Genomic DNA, 22,090 nt, shown 5'->3' on the forward strand with positions numbered 1-22,090 from the left:
TTATATATATTAAAATGACAAATTTTTGGTTTCTATAAAATACTAGAATCAAACATTTCAAATTTATATATCATTGAAAGAATTTAATATATGTAAAATTAAATTTTATAACATAAACAACTAAATTATGTAAATATTGACAATCTAAAATCTTTTACTATTTTTCTCAAATGAGTACATATTTCTACATCTTATATTTTATAACTACTAATCGATACACCTACTTTTGCTAGATAAAGATATATCAAAATGATTAGGTAATGATGAAAAGAAGAAAGAAGAAAAAGAGCGCATTCTAGATTCTAAACTTTGACGTGGTTGAATCGTTTACCGAGCAACACACCAGCATTGAATCCACCCATCATGAAAAAGAAGACACCAAGTTTGAATTCAACCATTCTGGAAAACAACAGACCCATTATTTATAAGAATGTTCTGTATGCCTTTAGACAGACAAACGCAACTTGCTTTACTAGTTTGGGCGAAGCCTCTTATTTCTGCTTCTGTTTTGCATTTTCACCATCTGGAATTGATGGAGAAACCTCATATCGCCATCTTCCCGCTGAGCAGAGCGATGGGTCATCTCCTTCCATTACTCCAGTTTGTAAAGCGGCTCTGTGAGTTTCATGGGTTCTCCATCACGCTCATCATCAGCAAATGGATGTGGACTTCTCAGCAGCCCCGTGTGCTGGAGCAGTTGGCCTCTTCTGCTCTCGACATCCGCTTCATAGAGATTCCAGACGTCACGGTGGAGGAAGACGAGGAAGACATGAAGATTGAAACCCTGGTATCAAAGTTCGCGCTGAAGGCGAAGTCACATGTTGAAGAAGCTCTGCAGACGTTGCTTGCCTCTTCCCCGATCTCTGCCTTTCTCACAGATATGTTCTGCACCGACCTCCTCGACATCGGCGCCAAGCTCAACTTGCCCACTTATTTGTTCATTTCATGCTCTGCCTCTGTTCTTTGTTTGATGTTGCATCTCCCGACACTTGTCTCGGAGATTCACATCTCCTTCAGAGATGCCGATTTTGACGTGGATGTACCGGGGCTCCCCCCGATTCCTGCAAGAGATCTCCCCACTCCCATTCAAGACAGGTCCAATTCTGCGTTTAAATGGTTTGTCCACCATTCATCCCGCTTCAAGGAAGCATCAGGGCTTCTCGTTAACACATTTGCCGAGCTGGAGGAGCAATCCATCGAAGCTCTTAAAAGCGCCCCTGGAACGCCTCCCATATATCCGATCGGTCCCTTGTTGCTCACACAACCTGACTCCCCCACCGATGAGTCCACCTGCCTGCAATGGTTGAATCAGCACCCTCCCTCCTCTGTGCTCTTTGTCTCCTTTGGAAGTTTGGGCGTTTTATCGAGGGAGCAAATTAGAGATGTGGCACATGGACTTGAAGCCAGCTGCCAACGCTTCCTCTGGGTGCTGCGCGGGTACAAATCTGGTGACTCCTCTTCTCTAGAAACTGACGTTTCTCAGCTTTTGCCGGAGGGCTTCGAGAGTCGAACCAGGGACCGAGGACTGGTGGTTCTCAATTGGGCGCCTCAAATCCGGATCCTTTCCCACCCATCTACCGGAGGCTTCCTTTCTCATTGCGGGTGGAATTCTACTCTGGAGAGCGTGTGTCATGGAGTTCCCATGATCGCCTGGCCCCTGTTTGCAGAACAGGGGATAAACAAGGTCGTACTTGTGAAACGGATTGAGGTAGCCATAGAGTTGCAGATGGACAAGGAGGGATTTGTGAAGAGAGAAGAAGTGGAAAGGGCAGTGAGGGAGTTGATGGAAGGAGAGCAGGGAAGAAAGGCGAGAGAGAAAATGAAGAAATTGAAGGAGAAAGCCAAGATGGCAGTGATCGGAGGAGGCAGTACAATCAAGGCCACTGCCCGTGTAGCCGCAGATTTATCAGCCCCAGTTTCAAATGATAAAATTGTGATTTTTTGTTTTAGTTGGTTAGACAGTAAACGCTGGAAACAGTGGATTATGGTGTCGGTATGGTTTAAATTATAGCCCTTGAAACTGTAGTACCATGTCTGTCATGCCTAAAAAATAATACGGGGTAAAAACACACCAACAATGTTTTTTTTTTTTTTTTCAATAACATCATTAAGTTTTAAAATGTTTATATGCACATGTTACAGTATAAATAAAATGAGGAGCAGATATGGGATCCCCTGACGATGTCTTACCATTACCATTTAAGATTATAATCAATGAGTAATACTAAGTCGTTAGAATTGAATATTTATTATTTAATTCGTTATACAATAATTTTCAATAAGTATATTACTTTTTAACAACTCATACGTAAACCAACCATCTGTTAAAACTACTAGAAAACATAATTTGCAACTACCTTAAAGTAGCATGAATATGAATATCATAACAATGTCAATGGTGACTATGTATTTTGTTTTTGTAGTGATCGCTTCTTTTGTATCAGTGACTTTTAATAAAATCTTCAAACCTCTCCTCGAATTATGCAAGGTATTTTATAGTTGAGAAATCTATTTAGTAAATTAGAGAGTTTTCGCTCAACTTTTCTACATAGCTTAGGACGACAAAGATTATGTTCAAATTGAAAAAAATCAAAATAAAAAATTAAAATTCAACTTAAATATTAAAATAATCAATCAAAATCAAAACAAGTACAAAATTTGTGAAAATTAACTTCCACTTCTATAATAGTTTGCATAAAAACTTCTCTACTAATTATTTGTAAATAATCATTATTCGAAGTACAATTATAAATTTTTATAGTGAAGTCAGAATGAATACGACAAAAATTAAATTGATCATTAGTAAATGTAATATGGATTTGTTTCTATCAAAATACATAAATTGATTAGGCTTTGAATTCTCTTTATATTTAACTCAACAAGTCATGGCATTTTTTAAGAGTCTTCAATACTAAAATAGAGGGGCAAGTTTGAGTGTAACTAGATTAGGTCTATAAAAAAAACTTCAAATTGAACACAAGATCTAGTTGACTCGGTGATAATGACAATGTCAATCTAACACTATATAGACATTCAACCTATTTACTTACTAGTAATTGCACCTTGGTGTGTAATGGAAATGTCTCTTACATATATAGATCTAAACTTGACTTAAACAAAACCTTCCAACCAAGAAGATGATTAGGCTTCATTGCCAATTGGCTCGTATAATATTTACAATTGGGAAACATGGAGAGGCATGAATGGATAGTGATAGAAAGGGAGAGAGATAGAGGGGGAAAGAGCATGAGAGAGAAGGATAATGAGATAGAGATAGAGATCAACATGGAAATTGAGGTTAAGCTGAAAGTTGAGGAGGGGGGGACATATGGGTAGAAGGAGAGGGAGGAATAGGCCGTGGGGGAGAGGAAGATAAAGAACTATCTAGAAAGTCAACAATAAAAAAATATGTTTAGAAGAAACCAATTTTAGTATAAAAAACTCTTTAAACCACACTAAAAATCATGATGGAATTTTTTGCCAACACTCAAATCAAACTATGACATTTGAATGGGACACATAGTCACTAGGCAAGACTAAGTGAAACAAGACTTTTCAAGATTTTTTTTTTGAACATTTACAAATGATTTCATCCTACTTACATTTAGGCCTTCCTATTCCTTTGTCTTTTAGTTATTCTTTCCTCCTTTTCCTAAAGAGCATTAAGGATATGGGTGTGATATGCCAAGTTTTTAATCCTTTGTTGCCCTTAAAAGATTCTCCCTCTCAAACAATGGCTTGGGGGCCTCAAAGCATGATAAGACTTTCTTTTCCTATAGGATGACTTGATTTTCTAGAACCATCATGTCATATTCTTTTAAAGATGGTATCGAATTGGATAGAGAAGGCAAGGTTTTTGGAGAGGTGGTTATTGTTGAGTTTGTGGTGGATTTTGATATGGATTTGAATTAGGACAAGGCTTTTGGAAATGTGGAAAAGCACAAAGGTTTTATTTGTGCATTTCTACTTTTATGGGTGGATAGTGGTTCTTTTATGATATTGGAGTTAGTTCTTGTTGGTATGTAGGGAGACTCTTGTTTGGTTGGTTGGGATCTTGGCTCCTAAAAACAATAAGATATAAGAGGTAAATCTAGTTGGTGCACAAGGATGCAACCACTTTTATATTATTGTGGTCTTTATGAAAGTAGTTGGTGATAGATGTGAGGTTTCCTATGATGTTGAGGTTTTAGGTTATGGTGGTCATGGTTGCTACCATTCTATTTTGGGTGTTCTTCTCTAGTGGCCTATTTCATTTGCTCAAATGGGTCAAAAGCAATCATAGGATAACCTATGATCATTTTTTACGCATTTCATGACAACTTATTTTGCTAGGGGTCCTAGGATCCCTAAGGACCTATTTAATTTGTTCAAATGAGTTGAAAGGGGCCATAGAATAACATGTGACCTCTTTTGATGCATTTCATGACAACTTATGTCCCTAGGGGTCTTAGGGGCCTATTTACTTTGTTTGAATGGGTCAAAAGGGGTCATAAGATAAACCTATGACCCCTTTTGAGATAGTTCATGACAATGTATGTCCCTAGGGGTCCTAGAATCCCTAGGGACCTATTTAATTTGTTTGAATGGGTCAAAAAGGGTCATAGGAAAACTTATGACCCCTATCACCACATTTCATGAAACATATGTGCCTAGGGGTGCTAGGACCCCTAAAGACCTATTTCACTTGTTCATACGAGTAGAAGGGGGCATAGGATAACCTTTGACCCCTTTCAACATATTTAATCATAACATATGTCCCTAGGGGTCATAAGACCCATAAGACCTCTAAGGACCTATTTTAATTGTTCATATGGGTCAAAAGGGGTCATAGGTTGTTCAATGACCCTTTCAACACATTTCATGACAACATATGTCCCTAGGGGTCTTAGGACGCCTAGGGACCTATTTAATTTGTTTACATGGGTCGAAACCCTTAAGATGCATTTCATGACAACATATGTCCCTACCTATTTCATTTGTTTGAATGGATTGAAAGGGGTTATAGGTAATTGACCTTTTCTGACTTATTTAATAAAAACATATGTCCTTAGGGGTCCTAGGACCCCTAGGGACCTACTTCATTTGTTTGAATGGGTCAAAAGGGGTCATAGAAAAACCTTTTAAGATGCATTTCATGACAACATATGTCGATAAGAGTCCTAGGACCCTTAGGGACCTATTTCATTTGTTTGAATGGGTTGAAAGATGTCATATGACAATCTATGACCCCTATAGACACATATTATGATAACATATATCCTTGGGCATCTTAAGACCCCTAGGGACCTATTTTATTTGTTTGAATGGGTCGAAAGGGGTCATAAAATAACCTATGACCCCTTTCTACACATTTGATGACAACATATGTCCCTAAGGATCCTAGAATCCCTAGGGACCTATTTCATCCGTTCGAATGGGTTGAAAGAGTCATCATTAGAAGGGGCCATTTATTATATGCCTAAGCCAAGTATTAGATATTTAAATTGATGTTGTGATAGAAAGTTTTAAGATTTGAGTTCATTGTAGAAACTTTATGAGTTTCTAAAGTTGAGTTCTTTTGGAAACTTTTATCAACAAAGCATTATAAATATGATCTTGTTTCATTAGAAAAAGAAAAGTTGGATAATTTAATTGGTCTTGTTTCCTTTGTGGCTTTTTGAGGTTTTTTGAAGTTTGTGCCCTTACTAATGTACAAGGGTTTGGGGTTTTTTAATTGAGCATTGACCTTGCAACTAAGGTATTGTGGATCAATCTCTTAGGATTTGCATCTTCCATTTCTATCATTACTATTGCTTAGAAGAAAGTATGTGAAATTATGAGATGTAATATGATTCAATGCTGATGTAAATTGAACTAGATTAATCTCTCCATCTATTTTGGATTCTCCAAACCATGGTTACTATAGTGCCTCTCATGTTTGCAGTTTGTACCTTGTTTACTTTGATTTGAGAGATACTTGATGCTCTTATTTTGCACCTTATGATGACCCGAGGGTCAGATGTTATACTTTGATTCAATACCATAGATGCGTTACTACTATACTATTTAGTTTATCATATTTGCATGTTGATGCTATTTTGAGATGACAATAGATCTATGATGATATCTGGTTATATGGTTTAGTGGACATATTTGTTGATTATGTTATGAGATGGATTCTTATGCTATGGTTATTTACTTCATTCTTGTTCTTTATGCTTTATGCAAATGTGAGTGGTGTAAATGGATTAACTAGGTATTTAAATGCATTAATTGCTTCGGCTATTATATTATATGCAATTGCACTTGATCGTGTATTTTAGTGTGCAGGAATTATATCCTTGGCAGTGGCACATGGAGTTAGTGATTCAATTGTTCATATTTAGCCAATGTTGCTCTTGTATGGTCAATGTATCCTTATTTTAATTGTGTTAATTAAAACCATTCAGTAGTTAGTAAATCTGAACTCATCTGCATTATGTGATTAGACTTGTGACCATGTTTGTGCATTTAGAGGTTCACTCTGTTGTGAAAGTGTTAAGTGTTTTTCTGTGATTTGGGTTTTCGAGTTTTAATCTTTTTGGATTTAATTTCTAGCAGCTTTGCCTTAGGTGAATTTCTGTTATGGATAATAACCTATTTTTATTTGGGTCAATTCAGAGTTTAGCTACTCCAATTGGCTTTTTGCCATAATTGACTATTCACTTGAACAGTAAATAAGTATTGGAAAAGTGAATTCATTATTTACCTCTCACATTTTAGAAATAGAATTTTGAGAGCTAATTTGGAAATCCTCTTCTGAAGGATTAGTTTTTTGTTCATTCTAGGAGCTGTGAGCCTAGGATCTTCGCGAGGTTGGTATCGTTGGATTTGGCTCAGGTAGATTGTGCTTTGTCGTGAGTTTCGACAGATTTAGTAGGTGATTTATTTTATTGTGCGAGTTATAGTTTCTGCCCCTTTTGCTGTCAGGTAGGGCTTTCTTGTTTTATTGTTTTCACTTCATTTCAGTTTCGTTTCGTGTAGCAATGTGTTAAGAGGTTGTGAACTAGTGTTCCCCTTCATTTTTGTTTGCTAGTTCTGCTAGTTGGGTATGAATGTTTTCCCTATTTTTGAAATGGAGGATTGGGTTTTTGAGCCGTTATGCTCGTCATTTTTGCAGGTGTCCGATTTCAATTATTTTTGGATTTTTAGGGTTTTTGCATCCAAAGGCCAAATGGGTTTTAATTTTGGAATTTTTTTCAAAATTTGGAGTTTTTGCCTCTCTTTTTTGTGTGCCACCCTGTTTTCTCGGGTCTCTTGGCACAATGTGGGTCGTGGACCTAGATGATCCATTTGGATATCCATAAGACCACTTTTGCACTTATGTTGCATTGGGATGTGTGTTGTGTCCATCCTCCTGAGTCTATTTCAGTTGAGTCACTTTATGCTTGTGTTCTCATCTAGTCCTTGTGTTGATCTTCGTGATGGTGGTGCGCCACACATGAGTACGCACACGTACATTTTTCAGGTGACCTGTGGGGCCCGCTCTTTCATGGTGCTTCCAGAAGTCATGATCATTGGGGTTGGGTTGGGACTTTGCATGCCTACAGGCACTCATTATTGGATGAGCATGGGTAGGGTAGGGTAGCATATGAAGGGGCTTCTATCCTGCAACCTGGTGACTATTTCCCATTGGTTGGCAGAAGAATTTTTATATAAGGGTAAGTGCACCAAGTTGTGGTGCCAAAAGGGGGGTATAAGTGGACACCTTTTTCCTAAAATTTGCAAATTTTGAACTTCAACAAGAATTTGAAGATAGTTACGCTCAAAATTTTAAGATATGACAAAAACAAAAGTCATAGTCCTTTGAATCTAGTTTCTAAACTACTAATTTTTTTTCAAAATGGTTTAGTTTTAGGTCCTCAAAAAGGGGGGCCACAAAAAGTGGTACTATTTATTCCAAAAAAGCATAACATAGTACAAAGTGTGGCCCCCCTAAAATTTTAACTTTTTTTTTTGAAATTCTTTAATCACTCTAGTCAAAAGTAACTTAACACTATGTAGTTTATTCCAAATTTTTTGGTTAATTTTATAATGTGTATTTTTTTTTTAATGAATTTTTTTAACTAGACACATCTCAAAAATGTGAAATATCTGTGTGCTCCCCCTATAAATGATTGAAAACTAATCTAAAATCAAAACTTTTTTTTTCGAAGTGTGTAGAATGGAAAATGTTTCTAAAAAACTAAGTTGTTGCAAAACTCGATGAACGGGCTAAAATCTATAGCCCAATTAGTACATGGTGGTTTTTGACAAAAAATGAACATATATTCAAAAGAAATTATAGATGAAAGACTTGAAATAGTTCAAATTAAAAATAAATTATATGGTTAGATAGCTAACACAGAGACCTATAATGCTATGTAACTTGATCTTATTGATACCCAACCACGAGGAATCTTGAAGGGGAGCACACAAAAAAAATCAATCATTTTTGGTATATTTTTTGAAAAACACATCTCAAACCTATTTATAAACTCTAAGCCTTTGGGTTGGATCTCCAAGGAAAAACCAAGCCTTAGTCTTAGGTTTGATGCAAAGTTTTCAATAGTGCATGCACCCTATAGCGCGCACGTGCTATTGAAAGCATTGAATTCTCTATAGTGCGTGGGCGCTATAGGGCACACACACTATTGAGGCCTAAATTGCAAACCAAGATCAAAAGAGAGCTGGGTTGGGGGCGACAAGGGAATGGCTATGTGTGTGTGAGAGAGAGACAAAGAGATAGACAGAGTAGGCAGTGGGAGACAGAGTGGGAGAGGAAGAGTGAGAGAGAGGAGGATGGGAGTGCATGTGTGTGAAAGAGAGAGAGTATGAAATGGGAGAGGGGGAAGACAGATTAGCTCAAGAGAGAGTAGGGGATGGAAGAGAGAGTAGGTGATGGGAGAGGGAGTGGGAGAGGGAGAGAGAGTGGGGATATAAATGTGTGTAAGAGAGAAAGAGAGAGAGTAGGGGATATGAGAGAGTATGAAAATGTAAGAGAAAGTAGGGGGTAGTAGAGAGAGAGAGAGAGAGAGAGAGAGAGAGAGAGAGAGAGAGAGAGAGAGAGAGAGTATGAGAGAGAGAGGGGGAGAGGGAGAGAGAGAGAGAGAGAGAGAGAGAGAGAGAGAGAGAGAGAGAGAGAGAGAGAATAGGCAGTGGGAGAGGGAGAGCGAGTGACAAAAAAAGTAGGGGATGGGAGATGAGAGAGGGGGGATGGGTGTGTGTGTGTGAAAGAGAGAGAGTAGGGAATGAGAGAGGGGAGAGAGAGATAGAGAGAGTAGGCAATGGTAGAGGGATGGGTGAGAGAGGGAGAGAGATAGTAGGCGGTGGGAGAGGGAGTGGGAGGGAGAGAGAGGTGGAATGGAAGTGTGTAAGAGAGATAGAGTAGGGGATGGGAGAGAGTAGGCAGTGGGAGAAGGACTACGAGAGAGAGAGGGGGGGGGGGAATGGGAATGTGTATTTATTTATAAGAGAGATAAAGTAGGGGATGAGAGAGTGTGAGAGTTTGAGAGAGAGTAGGAGGTGGCAAAGAGAGGTCATACAGGATGGGGGTGAGAGAGAGAGAGAGTAAGGGATGGGAGAGAGTGTGAGAGAGAGTAGGGGATGGAAGAGAGAGAGTGAGAGTAGGGGATGGTAGAGAGAAAGTAGAGAGGGAGAGATAGTAGGTAGTGCAAGAGGGAGTGGGAGAGGGAGAGAGAGGGGGGATGGGAGTGTGTGTGACAAATCTAAAGAGTAGGGGATGGGAGTGTGTGTGTAAGAGAGACAGAGTAGGGGATGGGAGAGAGTGTGAGAGAGAGTAGGTGGTGGCAGAGAGAGCTCGTATGGGATGGGAGAGAGAGAGAGAGTGAGATTAGGGGATGGGAGAGTGTGAGAGAGAGTAGCGGATGGGAGAGAGAGAGAGTGAGAGTAAGGGATGGGAGAGAGAGAGTAGAGAGGAAGAGAGAGAACTTGAGAGAGAGAGATAGTAGGCAGTAGGAGAGGGAGTGGGAGAGGGAGAGGGAGAGAGATAGGGGGGATGGGAGTGTGTGTGACAGATGTAGAGAATAAGGGATGAGAGAGAAGAAGAGTGGGGGGATAAGAGTGTGTGTGTGTCTATGAAAGAGAGAGATTAGTGGATGGGAGAGATTGTGAGAGTGTGAGAGAGAGTAGGGGGTGGTAGAGAGAGAGAGAGAGAGAGTACAGAAATGGGGGAGAGAAAGTAGGTGATGGGAGAGGGAGAGAGGGGGGGACGGGAGTGTGTGTGTAAGAGAGACATAGTAGGGGATGGGAGAGAGTGTGAGAGTGTGAGAGAGTAGGGGATGGGAGAGGAGAGAGAGAGTAGGGGATGGGGGAGAGAAAGTAGGTGGTGGGAGAGGGAGTGGGAGAGGGAGAGAGAGGGGGGGATGGGAGTGTGTGTGTAAGAGAGACAGAGTAGGGGATGGGAGAGAGTGTGAGAGTGAGTAGGTGGTGGCAGAGAGAGCTCATACAGGATGGGAGAGAGAGTGAGTAGAGAGGGAGAGAGAGAGAGAGAGAGAGAGAGAGAGAGAGAGATAGTAGGCAATAGGAGAGGGAGTGGGAGAGGGAGAGGGAGAGAGATAGGGGGGATGGGAGTGTGTGTGACAGATGTAGAGAGTAGGGGATGGGAGAGAAGAGAATGGGGGATAAGAGTGTGTGTGTCTATGAAATAGAGAGAGTAGAGGATAGGAGAGAGTGTGAGAGTGTGAGAGAAAGTAGGGGGTGGCAGAGAGAGAGAGTATGGCGATGGGGGAGAGAAAGTAGGCAGTGGGAGAGGGAGAGGGAGAGGGGGGGAATGGGAATGTGTGTAAGAGAGACAAAGTAGGGGATGGGAGAGAGTGTGAGAGTGTGAGAGAGTAGGGGATGGGAGACGAGAGAGAGAGAGAGTAGGGGATGGGGGCGAGAAAGTAGGTGGTGGGAGAGGGAGTGGGAGAGGGAGAGAGGGGGGATGTGAGTGTGTGTGTAAGAGAGACTAAGTAGGGGATGGTAGAGAGTGTGAGAGTGAGTAGGTGGTGGCAAAGAGAGCTCCTATGGGATGGGAGAGAGAGAGTGAGATTAGAGGATGGGAGAGTGTGAGAGAGAGTAGGGGATGGGAGAGAGAGAGTGAGAGTAAGGGATGAGAGAGAGAGAGAGAGAGTAGAGAGGGAGAGAGAGAGGGAGAGAGAGAATGAGAGAGAGAGAGAGAGAGAGAGAGAGAGAGAGAGAGAGAGAGAGAGATAGTAGGTGGTAGGAGAGGGAGTGGGAGAGGGAGAGGGAAATAGATAGGGGGGATGGGAGTGTGTGTGACAAATGTAGAGAGTAGGGGATGGGAGAGAAGAGACTGGGGGGATAAGAGTGTGTGTGAGAGATCTAAAGAGTAGGGGATGGGAGAGGAGAGAGGGTGAGAGAGGTAGAGAGAGTAGGTGGTGGGAGAGGGAGAGCGAGAGAGAGAGTAAAGGATGGGAGAGGGGAGAGAGAGAGTGTGTAAGGGATGGGAGAGGGGAGAGAGAGTAGGAAGAGAGAGAGGGTAGGGGATGGGAGAGAGTAGGGAGGATAGAGAGTAGGTAGGATGGAGAGTGATGTGTTTTCACATAGTGCGTACGCACTATGTGAAATCACCTAAAAATGGTTAAAAAGAAACTTTGGGGCCCATTTCATTCATTCTCTACTTTTGGTCTATTATGCACTCTGTTATTCTGATAGAAATCACAGGTTTTAACATAGCAAACACTATTTCAACACTTTTGGAAGCTAGCAAACACCAAATGCAATCATTGGATACGTGATTTGAAGACTTTTTGAATATTCCTTGTATAGAAAAGGTAAGTGCAATCTATTTTAAATATTGTTTGTTGATATATAGATACAAATTTGATTATAATTTGACATGTTTAATATATAGTGAATTCATTGAAATTTGTATGTTTGAATGAAATGTTATTTCGAAATGGTTAGAAATTTGACAAGTCATTTAATATATATTGTGTATTCATTCAAATAATAATAATTTTTATATGCATTTGAATAATTTGTAATTTACACATTTTAAGTAATTCAGATGTTTGAATAATTTGACATGTAGAAATCATCATCATGCCAAGGAAGAAACCAAAAACTCAAACAAATGAAGATAGGGAGAGAGATTTGGAAATTAAAAGAGATAAAATAAAATTACTATGACCGATACAAAGAAAAAAAGAGGAAGAATTGGAAAGACAAAGAGAATGAATGAGACTATTATGATCAAGAAGACAATTGAATTGTGAAGCTACACCATCTTCCAATGTTGGATTCATATCATCTGCTACACCATCTTCCAATGTTGGAGTCATATTGTCCACTACGCCATCTTCCAATGTTGGAGTCATATCGTCCGCTACACCATCTTGTAATGTTGGAGTCATATCGTTCGCTACACCATCTTCTAATGTTGGAGTCATATTGTTCGCTACACCATCTTCCAATGTTGAGTCATATTGTCCTCTCATGTTGAAGAGACACTAATTTATAGATCTGATGAGATACACACTCCATCATGTCATGTTGAAGGCACAACATCAACACATCAAGTAGGTGATATTCCATCTTTTGCATCTTATTGTCAAGGCACATCATCTTCAGTTCAAGGTATGCAATACACTCGACCTTATGTTGATGTTCAAAATATTGAGAGAATGGAAGAGATTATAACACCTTCAAGAATTCATTTTAGAAGACCAAAATATTTGATTGATATTGATATTAACATTTTGAAATCAATGCTTGACAAGATTAGCAAGCGTACTTGTCAAAGAAAAGTTAATCATATGTGGAGATTATTTTTTGAAGAATTAAATATTATAGGTCAATGCCAATTATTTGTTGAAATGATGAGAAATTTTAAATTTAGGCCTATCATGAATATTCTTAGGCTAAGAATGATGGACAATTCAAATGAAAAAAATAGTGTAAAGAATCTAATGATTGCTTATGACAAAGTGGGTTCTAAATCATGCACCAAAGATAGTAATATCATAAGATAAGTACTTACATTGACAATAGTAAGTAGCCAAATGAAGAAAGCTCGACTCATGAGAAAGACAAGAAAAACATTAAAAATTGGTAGAGGTACTCTAAGGAGAGCCATGCTAAGGTGTGAGAGATTGGAAGATCCAATAAAAAATGAGTTATGGACATTTAGCGGTAGACTACCGTGAAAGGATAAAGAAATTACTGAAGCCTTGAAATCATTGATTGAAGATTTTTGGAAAAATAACACACATGTTTCCCCTAATCAAAGAGATGTTGTAAGGAGGATTAGTAGCCAAAATCACGACCCACATGCGAAATATTTTTTGGACTCAACTCAGACACAATTTTTTGCAAAATTTATTGGTATGTATCCAATAATTTGAATAAGTCAAAGATTTTTTATGATGGGTAAACCTTTTTATGTGAAGATAAATCACACACGCACAACTTGTTGTAGGATACATATTGAATTTTTTAACCATTTGGATGTTTTTAGGCATATATGCATAGTTTTGCATTCTCAGTTTGTTTTGCAGGATTGTGATATAAATGAGCTACGAAGATCTTCAAGGGAATTCATATCTAAAATTTTATGTGAAATAGGGGATGGCCAACAATTTTACAAGACATCATGCTTGGATGGTACGTGCTTATTTTGTGGTTCTTTGCAACTTTTATCAACTTGTCAACATATGGATAGTACACATGCAATTGGAAACGAAATAGTAGATTACAAAAAATTTAAGACAGTGACATATGCTCTAAAAGATGGGAAACATGGTAAAAGATGTGATTTAGTCATTGAAAAGATTCTAGTGTATGAGTTCATGAAGATTTTTGTGAAAAGATTATTTATGAGTATGCAAGGCATAGCCATAGAGCTCAATGGCTAGATTTGCAATTCAAGTTGTGTAAGGATACATTTCCACTGGATACCATTGTTTCGGTTGTAGATTTCATAGAGAACTACACACTACAACCACAAAATGAGGTGCAAGCAAAGTATTATACTTCTCAATAGGTTTTCATATTTTTTCACATAACATTTATGTATTTACCTACAAGTATAGAGGATGACAAGAAGATTTTGAGGGAGTACCATTTTTACATCAGTGATGATCGATCACATTCTACAGAGTTCGTACATGGTTGTTTTCAACTATTTTATAGAGATTTGGCTAACAGGGGCATAACATATTATTAGCACATTATTTGGTTAGACAATTGTGCATCTTAATTCAAGAATGCATGAATGTTCTATTGGTTGAGCAGGATGCATAGGTTGTGTAAAATTCAATATATGTGGAATTTGACAGAGGCTAGTCATGGTAAGGGAGAGTATGATGGTGTAAGTGCATGCATTAAAAGAGCCTTGGCTTGTGAAGAACTAAAGTACAAAGATGAAGCAATATTGATAGATGCAAAATCCATCGTCCAATGGTGTAATGCTACAATGGGTCCAGGTAAGGAAGGTGAGTCTACGATTTGTAGATTTTTTTGGTTGATAGATAATACTAACATTGCACCATATTAGGATTGTTGCACACTAACAGGATTTAGTGAGTTACACTCTTTTAGAAGCTTTGATGCAGGTTCATGGAGTATCCACACATGAAAAATGGCATGCTATTGTCCATCATATGCAGAGAAAAATTGTGATGACTGTGAGTCAACTGAATGGGTGGACAAATGGGATTTATGGGTTTTGGACCCAATTAACACCTATCGTCCCTCACAAGCACTTGAAACGGTAGAGATGGATTTTTCTATTGACTTTGAGTGCTTGTTAGATCTAGTGCAACCTGGTAATATATATATTTATATATCTTTTTAATTTCAATATGTAACTTTATAACTTTTACCCAAGTATTTTTTGAATTAATGATTGCATTTTGTACATTTGTCACTGCAGGGCATGTTTTTGCTTTTATTGCACCTGAAGACAATGAAGAAGGGACAAATTATTATTTGTGTCATTGTGTTGAACCCAAACAAAAATTGGATCACTCGATTATAGATGGTGAAGGTTTAGAGTACCATGCTGGTGCAGTGGTTGTAACATGCACATGGCTTAGTAACAACCCTAACTTGTGGTCATTCGAGGATTGGCAAATAGAGAGGAAGATTCTTCATTATTCAAACCTTGTTGTCGCATCAAATGTCCACTTGATAAAATATGGTGAAAAACCACATAATAAGATTCTTTGAAAACTTCACGAATCAAACCATGAGGCAATACTTGAGACATTAAAATGTTGAGCAGATCTAGTTGGCTCATTAGATTGAATAGGGAGAGAGGGAGAGAGAGAAAGAGTGATCAATTGGATCCAAATACAATGTTACAACCTCTTCGCCAAGACAATCCACATGACTAAGGTGGACCATATTGTTATGATGTGTAAGTGATGAGATTTAGTTTAAATCATAGATTATATGTTTCAATTTGTTTAGAATCTAGATACATTATTTGAATTTATATTAGATTCTTTAATAGGACCCATTTTTAGATTAGTCGTTTGAATAAGTGAAAGTTTAGAATTTTTTATTTAGATCAAAATGTAATGAAAGAATATAAAAATTGTTAGAATGTGAATGCTTTGTGATGTAAAGTCATGATTGTGTGCATGTAACCAGAAACTTCAAACTGGCGAAAGCAAGGATACAATGGGAGAAGTTTTGAATACTCATCAAGCAAGGGTTATCATATAACTCAGAAAGCAAAGATTTCTACAAATGGATAATTCTTAATGACAAGCCAAATTCATTTTTTGTCATTCTCTAATTTTAGTGGATTAATTTTATCTTAGATTTTTTACTGTGCTAATTCTTCATTTGTGGGTCACCAAAGAAGAGGGCTAATAAAGTTGAAGCACAAGTGATAAAGAGTGAGATGCCAAAATCATCAATTCACATCCTCAATATTTATTAGTGTTCTTTGTTCAAGTACCATTGTATGTTAATCATCTTATGCTTGGAATTGCAGAGGATCACAATCATCAAAAAGTAAGAAGGAAAATAGCTCTCAATCTGATGATAATGGGGTATTTATAGATATAGTTCTCTCTAAGGATAATGTTGATCAACCGATGTATAGGTTGAGAGAACCAAAAGACTATTTAGGTCTACTGAAAAGAAATCAAACTTTTGATATTTTAGGATACAAAATGTATATTGATGGATTTGACAAGAATTAAAAGTATACAGACAATCAATTTAGTCTTCCATAAAATGGTTCTTATGTTGAAAACTTTTATTGTATTTATTGATTTTTTCCAGCATTTAATGTGATTTAAGTTCCTACATGTGGGTATATATTGGGTAGGTTCAACGTATGCCTTGAATGATTTATCCATGATCATCATGAGATGACCATCTCAAAAGTGTTTATTAAGCTCATTTTCCTAGCTACAAGACTAATTTACTCTTAATTTTCTTCCAAACTGTGGTTAATTGTAATAGATACCCAAGAATACTTGCAATCATTTCATTCCAATTTGTTGGACTTTGACTCATTATTATCATAAAGTTGGAATTTTGGAAAGGGTTAATGCTTGATTATGTATATTCATCCCATGTGTGTTCCATGAGGTTTTTACTATTGTAACATTTTAAGATTTAATTTTGTGAATTTTTCCCTAATTTTTTACATGATAGGTTTGTTCAAGTGACATATGATGAGGTTGTCTATACAATGTAATGATTGAGTTGAAGTGATTTATGAAGTAAAGGGCTATTTAATGTAGCTATTTAAATCATGCATATTTGATGGTCATTTCCCTCTATTTTTTGGTCCTTTTTCACAACACTATTTCTAACATGGTGTTAGTTGTTCAAGTTCATGAATGATCACAATATCTGTGACTATACAAAAAGTGTGTGTGTTTGATGCAAAGCCCTCCTATATTCCCCTAGGAACCACATCTCAACTCTGGGATTCTCTTGTATTCTTGGAATCTACCCAAGGAATTAGACTCTACTAAGGTTCAATAGGAGGTCTCTGACTTGGTAACATCTTCCTACAACCATGTCTAAGAGGTTATAACCCAAATCTTCAATTTGTCTTCTAAACACTCACATTGTTCACCATGCACCTAGTGTACCTTGGTGCCTCCAACATACCAAAACTTGTCCTTGGCTTCGTACCATGGACCCAACACCTTTGATCATCTCAAAACATCCCATCTAACATGTTCTGACTCCTTGCACACTCTCAACAACTCATCTCTTACACTTTTCCAATTTTGCCTCTTCTAGGCTTGTTCCAACTAGCCCTTGCCAATCACTAATTTGCTATTTTCTCCAAAATTTTCCATAGAAATTCCTAAAATATTTGGCAATAAAAATACCATTTTCCTCACTCTAAAATATACTCCAAAACCAACTACACTTGTTTTGTAAAATATCACTCAAAACTAGCTATTTCAGTCTGCCAACTAGGCCTAGTTTGAGGCCATTTACAAAGCAACTCACAATCCATTGACTTTTGGAACTTGCATGACCCAAAATAGTCTTAAGACACAACTCAAATGCAAGGATTCTTCTATTTTTTGGTCTCATGATCAACTTTACAATGGTTTTTACAAAAGCCTCCTTTCTAGCCCCTTTACCCTTGGGCTTTCTAGAACTCTTACTTTGCAATATCTCTAGAACCCCAAAATGGTTCAGACACCTTCACTTTGGTTATATTAGATGACTTCCAACATAAACTGAAACTCTTGTTTGGAGAAAACACTAAATCCACCTTGGGAGCAATCACATACCCCTTTTTATGCACTCAAATTTTAGGGAAAACTATGCATTCATTGCTCAAACTCTTACATTATCAATCAATTTCGACCATCCAAACTTGTCTCCCACATGTGGGAATGAGGTTTAAAACTCATTTAGACTCTCAAAACCAAATGAAACCTCCCTAACTACCCCTCTTGCTGAAACTCTCAAATTTGGAGTAAATCTGACCTACCTACAGTAAAACTAATATAACTTTTTGTATATACAAGATAAAGACCTCAAACCAATTGAAATGAAATCCTAACTCAACCCTCTATCCAACCATATAAGACCTGTACCACCAAAAATCCATACAGGCCATACATAATTGAAAAAATAGTAAAAAAGACATAAAATTTGAGTTTTTAATTCACAAATGTTGTCCACGGTCTGTACAATGACCTTTCCCATGTGTGGGGATCTTAATTACATTCCTTCAAATAGTTATAACTTCTATTTGGATGGTTAGAACACCATACAACCTCATTTTCAGTTTGACAACTATTATTTGCATAAATTGCTCTTTAGCAACTATTTTCATTTTGCAATTTTTTTCACTTTTTAAGGTTGGTTTAGTGGTTTTGAGTCCTACAATAATCATTCCAATAATAATCATTTGGAATGATTAGGATTCATTTAGATTGGTGGTTAGTTGAAATTCCAAAAAGTGCAAAAATTGCAAAGTTACATTAGCAACTTTTGCAACAATTTAGTAACTTTTGGGAAATAACCATAAAACTATATATATTCCTATATTCCTTTGAGGTTTTATTGTTGCTAAATGTTTTCTAAGTCATGGAATTGGAATCAAGTGAAAAATGTAAAAATTGCACTTTTTGTGCAAAGTTGCATTGTTGAAAGTTGTAAAAGTTGATCAAATTTGCAACTTAGTGGAAAAAGGGTTGTGGGATTGAATTGTTTCCTCCTTTAGCTTCGGGTGGCCAGGTAAACACTATCCCCAACCTTTTCCTATCCCCTTCAGCACTCAAACATTCTTGGGCACGCCGAATCGGAATGTCCCCAAGGGTCACTAAATTCCATAGGGTTGCAATCTTTGACGAGGCATATCTTAGAGTTCGTGCGAGGTATGGATGTGATTCTAGTTCCTACCAGATCATGTTGCGAAGAACTAAAATAACCTCCCTCACTTTTTTGAGATCACACTCTATTTTTATTTTACGACGCCATCTCGGGTGATGCTGAAACTTGCAGTGTTGGCCAGTACATAGTTGCCAACTACCAAATCTCTCTCACCTTTCATCATGGGATTGAACTATCTACTCCATTAGCTCCAAGTGGCCAGGTAAACCCTATCCCCAACCTCGTCCTATCCCCTTCAGCGCTCAAACATTCTTGGGCATGCCAAACCAGAACATCCCTAAGGGTCACTAAATGCAGTAGGGCTGCGATCTTTGACGGGGCATATCTCAGACCTCATGCAAGGTATGGATGCGATTCTAGTTCCTACGAGATTGTGTTGTGGAGACCTACAATAAACTTTCTCACTTTTTGGAGATCACACTCTGTTTTCATTTTACGACTCCATCTCTGGTGATGCTAAAACTTGCAGTGTTGGCCAGTACAAAGTTGCCAACTGCCAAATCTCTCTCATCTTTCATCATGGGATCGAACTATCTGCTCCATTAGCTTCAAGTGGCCAAGTAAACCCTATCCCCAACCTCGTCCTGTCCTCTTCAGAGCTTGAACATTCTTGGGCACACCGAACCAGAATGTCCCTAAGGGTCACTACATGCCATAGGGCTACGATCTTTGATGGGGCATATCTTGGAGCTTGTGCAAGGTATGGATGTAGTTCTAGTTCTTATAGGACCATGTTGCAGAGACCTACAATAACCTCTCTCACTTTTTGGAGATCACACTTTGTTTTTATTTTACAACACCATCTCGGGTGATGCTAAAACTTGCAGTGTTGGCCAATACAAAGTTGCCAACTACCAAATCTCTCTCACCTTTCGTTGTGGGATTGAACTATTTGCTCCATTAGATCTAGGTGGCTGGGTAAACCCTATCCCCAACCTTGTCCTATCCCCTTCGGAGCTCGAACGTTCTTGGGCACACCGAACCGGAATGTCCCTAAGGGTCACTAAATGCCATAGGGCTGCAATCTTTGACCGGGCATATCTCAGAGCTTGTGCGAGGTATGGATGCGATTCTAGTTCCTACAAGACCATGTTGCAGAGACCCATAACAACCTCTCTTTCTTTTTGGAGATCACACTCTATTTTCATTTTATGACAACATCTCAGGTGATGCTAAAACTTGTAGTGTTGGCCAATACAAAGTTGCCAACTGCCAAATCTCTCTCACCTTTTATCATGGGATCAAACTATCTACTCTATTAGCTCTGGGTGGCTGGGTAAACCCTATCCCCAACCTTGTCCTATCCCTTTCAGAGCTTGAACATTCTCGGGCACACCGAACTGGAATGTCCCTAAGGGTCACTACATGCCATAAGGTTCTAATCTTTGACGGGGCATATCTCAGAGCTCGTGCGAGGTATGGATGTGATTCTAGTTCCTACAAAATTGTGTTGTGGAGACCTACAATAACCTCTCTCACTTTTTGGAGATCACACTCTGTTTTTATTTTACCATGCCATCTCGAGTGATGCTGAAACTTATAGTGTTGGCCAGTACAAAGTTGCCAACTGCCAAATCTCTCTCACCTTTCATCATGGGATCAAAGTGTCTACTTTGTTAGCTCTGGGTGGCTGGGTAAACCATATCCCCAACCTCATCCTTTCCCCTTCAGGGATCGAACATTTTCAGGCACACTGAATTGAAATTTCCCTAAGGGTCACTACATGCCATAGGGCTGTGATCTTTGAAGGTGCATATGTCGGAGCTTGTGTGAGGTATGGATGTGATTCTAGTTCCTACAGGACCGTGTTGTGGAGACCTACAATAACCTCTTTCTCTTTTTGGAGATCACACTCTGTTTTCATTTTACAATGCCATCTCAGGTGATGCTGAAACTTGCAGTGTTGGCCAGTACAAAGTTGCCAATTGCCAAATCTCTCTCACCTTTCATCGTGGGATTGAATTGTCTACTCTGTTAGCTCTAGGTGGTTGGGTAAACCCTATCCCCAAACTTGTCCTATCCCTTTCTGATGTAGATGAAAGTATGATGAGCCCTTTAGACAACCCAAAATGAGCAAAAGTGTAGAAGTGTTCCAAGAGACCCTTCTAGGTCTTGATGGGCAAAATCAACTCTAGGAGGTTTCAAGGCATACATAGGCTTATTTTGGCATATCTAACTTGTTCCAATCTATACCTTTCAGTTTCAATACCTTCTATGCCAAAATGCTCAATGTACCAAAATCTTGTCAATGCAAGTTTTTCCAATTTTGTGACAGTAGCAAGACAAATTGATCAATAAATTTTGTTTTTCCCAAAAGACTCTTTGAAGAAATGGATGTTTTAGATACCCTTTATCCTTGTAAAAAACATATATAAAACTTAGATACCCTTTGGAAAATATCAAAGATCCTTCATGCTGCCCCTATTTCCAACAATGTAAGAATGATGTAATTACAAAGCAACTGATAGGAAGACTTAAGATCTAGTATGTTGATATCAAAGGTAGATTTGGGGCCATTCTCCTATCTAAAGTTAACTAAAGGAATATGTTGATTGTATCACTTCATATGTACTTACGAAGAATATCATATGTATGAATTGATGTAGTGGTATAATCCATTGAGGGAGAAGTCTTAGCATGACTTAGAGAGAATTCTTAGCATGAATATGGGAGAATTCTTAGTGTAATATTGTAATGCCAAGATAAATAAACAGAAAGAAAGTTATAATCAAGAATAATAAAACGTAAAGGGGCATATATTATGAATGATTTGTTACCTTTGGAATTTTTGTCAAAGTGGGGGAGATTGGTTATAGGGAGATTATTTATAGGGAGATGAAGATAAAATATTGAATGGACTTATATCAAAGGTAGTGATGTAAAAATAGAAGATATGAATCAAAGGGGGAGAAATGAACTATTGGCAAATGCTACTCAAGGAGAGAAGTGTTATAGTTAAGATATGAGTCAAGCAGAGACATGAAGTAGAGAAGTGTTGCAATCTAGTTCTATGAGTATTTTCATAAGGGGGAACATATAATAGAAAAAAGTGGAAACATTATTGTGTTTCATCATAATTTGAAGATGATAAATATTGGTGAGTATTGAAGAATATGAGTGTACTCATCCATGAACAAGTCAAGAGGATATGGGAGTATTGTCATGTTGTAGTGTTATGATATGTAATTGTTGTCATTAATGTATGTTTTAAGATGAGTGTTGCCATTAATGTGAA

The 22,090-nt window shown here is 38.2% G+C and overlaps 1 pseudogene across 1 annotated transcript; it reads left to right on the forward strand.

Annotated features, from left to right (window-relative positions):
- Positions 1 to 457: 457 nt before the first annotated feature.
- On the forward strand, positions 458 to 2,126 carry LOC149533069 (UDP-glycosyltransferase 72B1 pseudogene; annotated as a pseudogene). The gene has a single exon (XR_016356786.1). The product of XR_016356786.1 is annotated as a UDP-glycosyltransferase 72B1 pseudogene (transcript).
- Positions 2,127 to 22,090: the final 19,964 nt, after the last annotated feature.

Source organism: Cupressus sempervirens, chromosome 10 (genome assembly GCF_028749045.1).
Source record: "Cupressus sempervirens isolate cs-2001-9-10 chromosome 10, ASM2874904v1, whole genome shotgun sequence".
NCBI classification, from domain to species: Eukaryota; Viridiplantae; Streptophyta; class Pinopsida; order Cupressales; family Cupressaceae; genus Cupressus; species Cupressus sempervirens.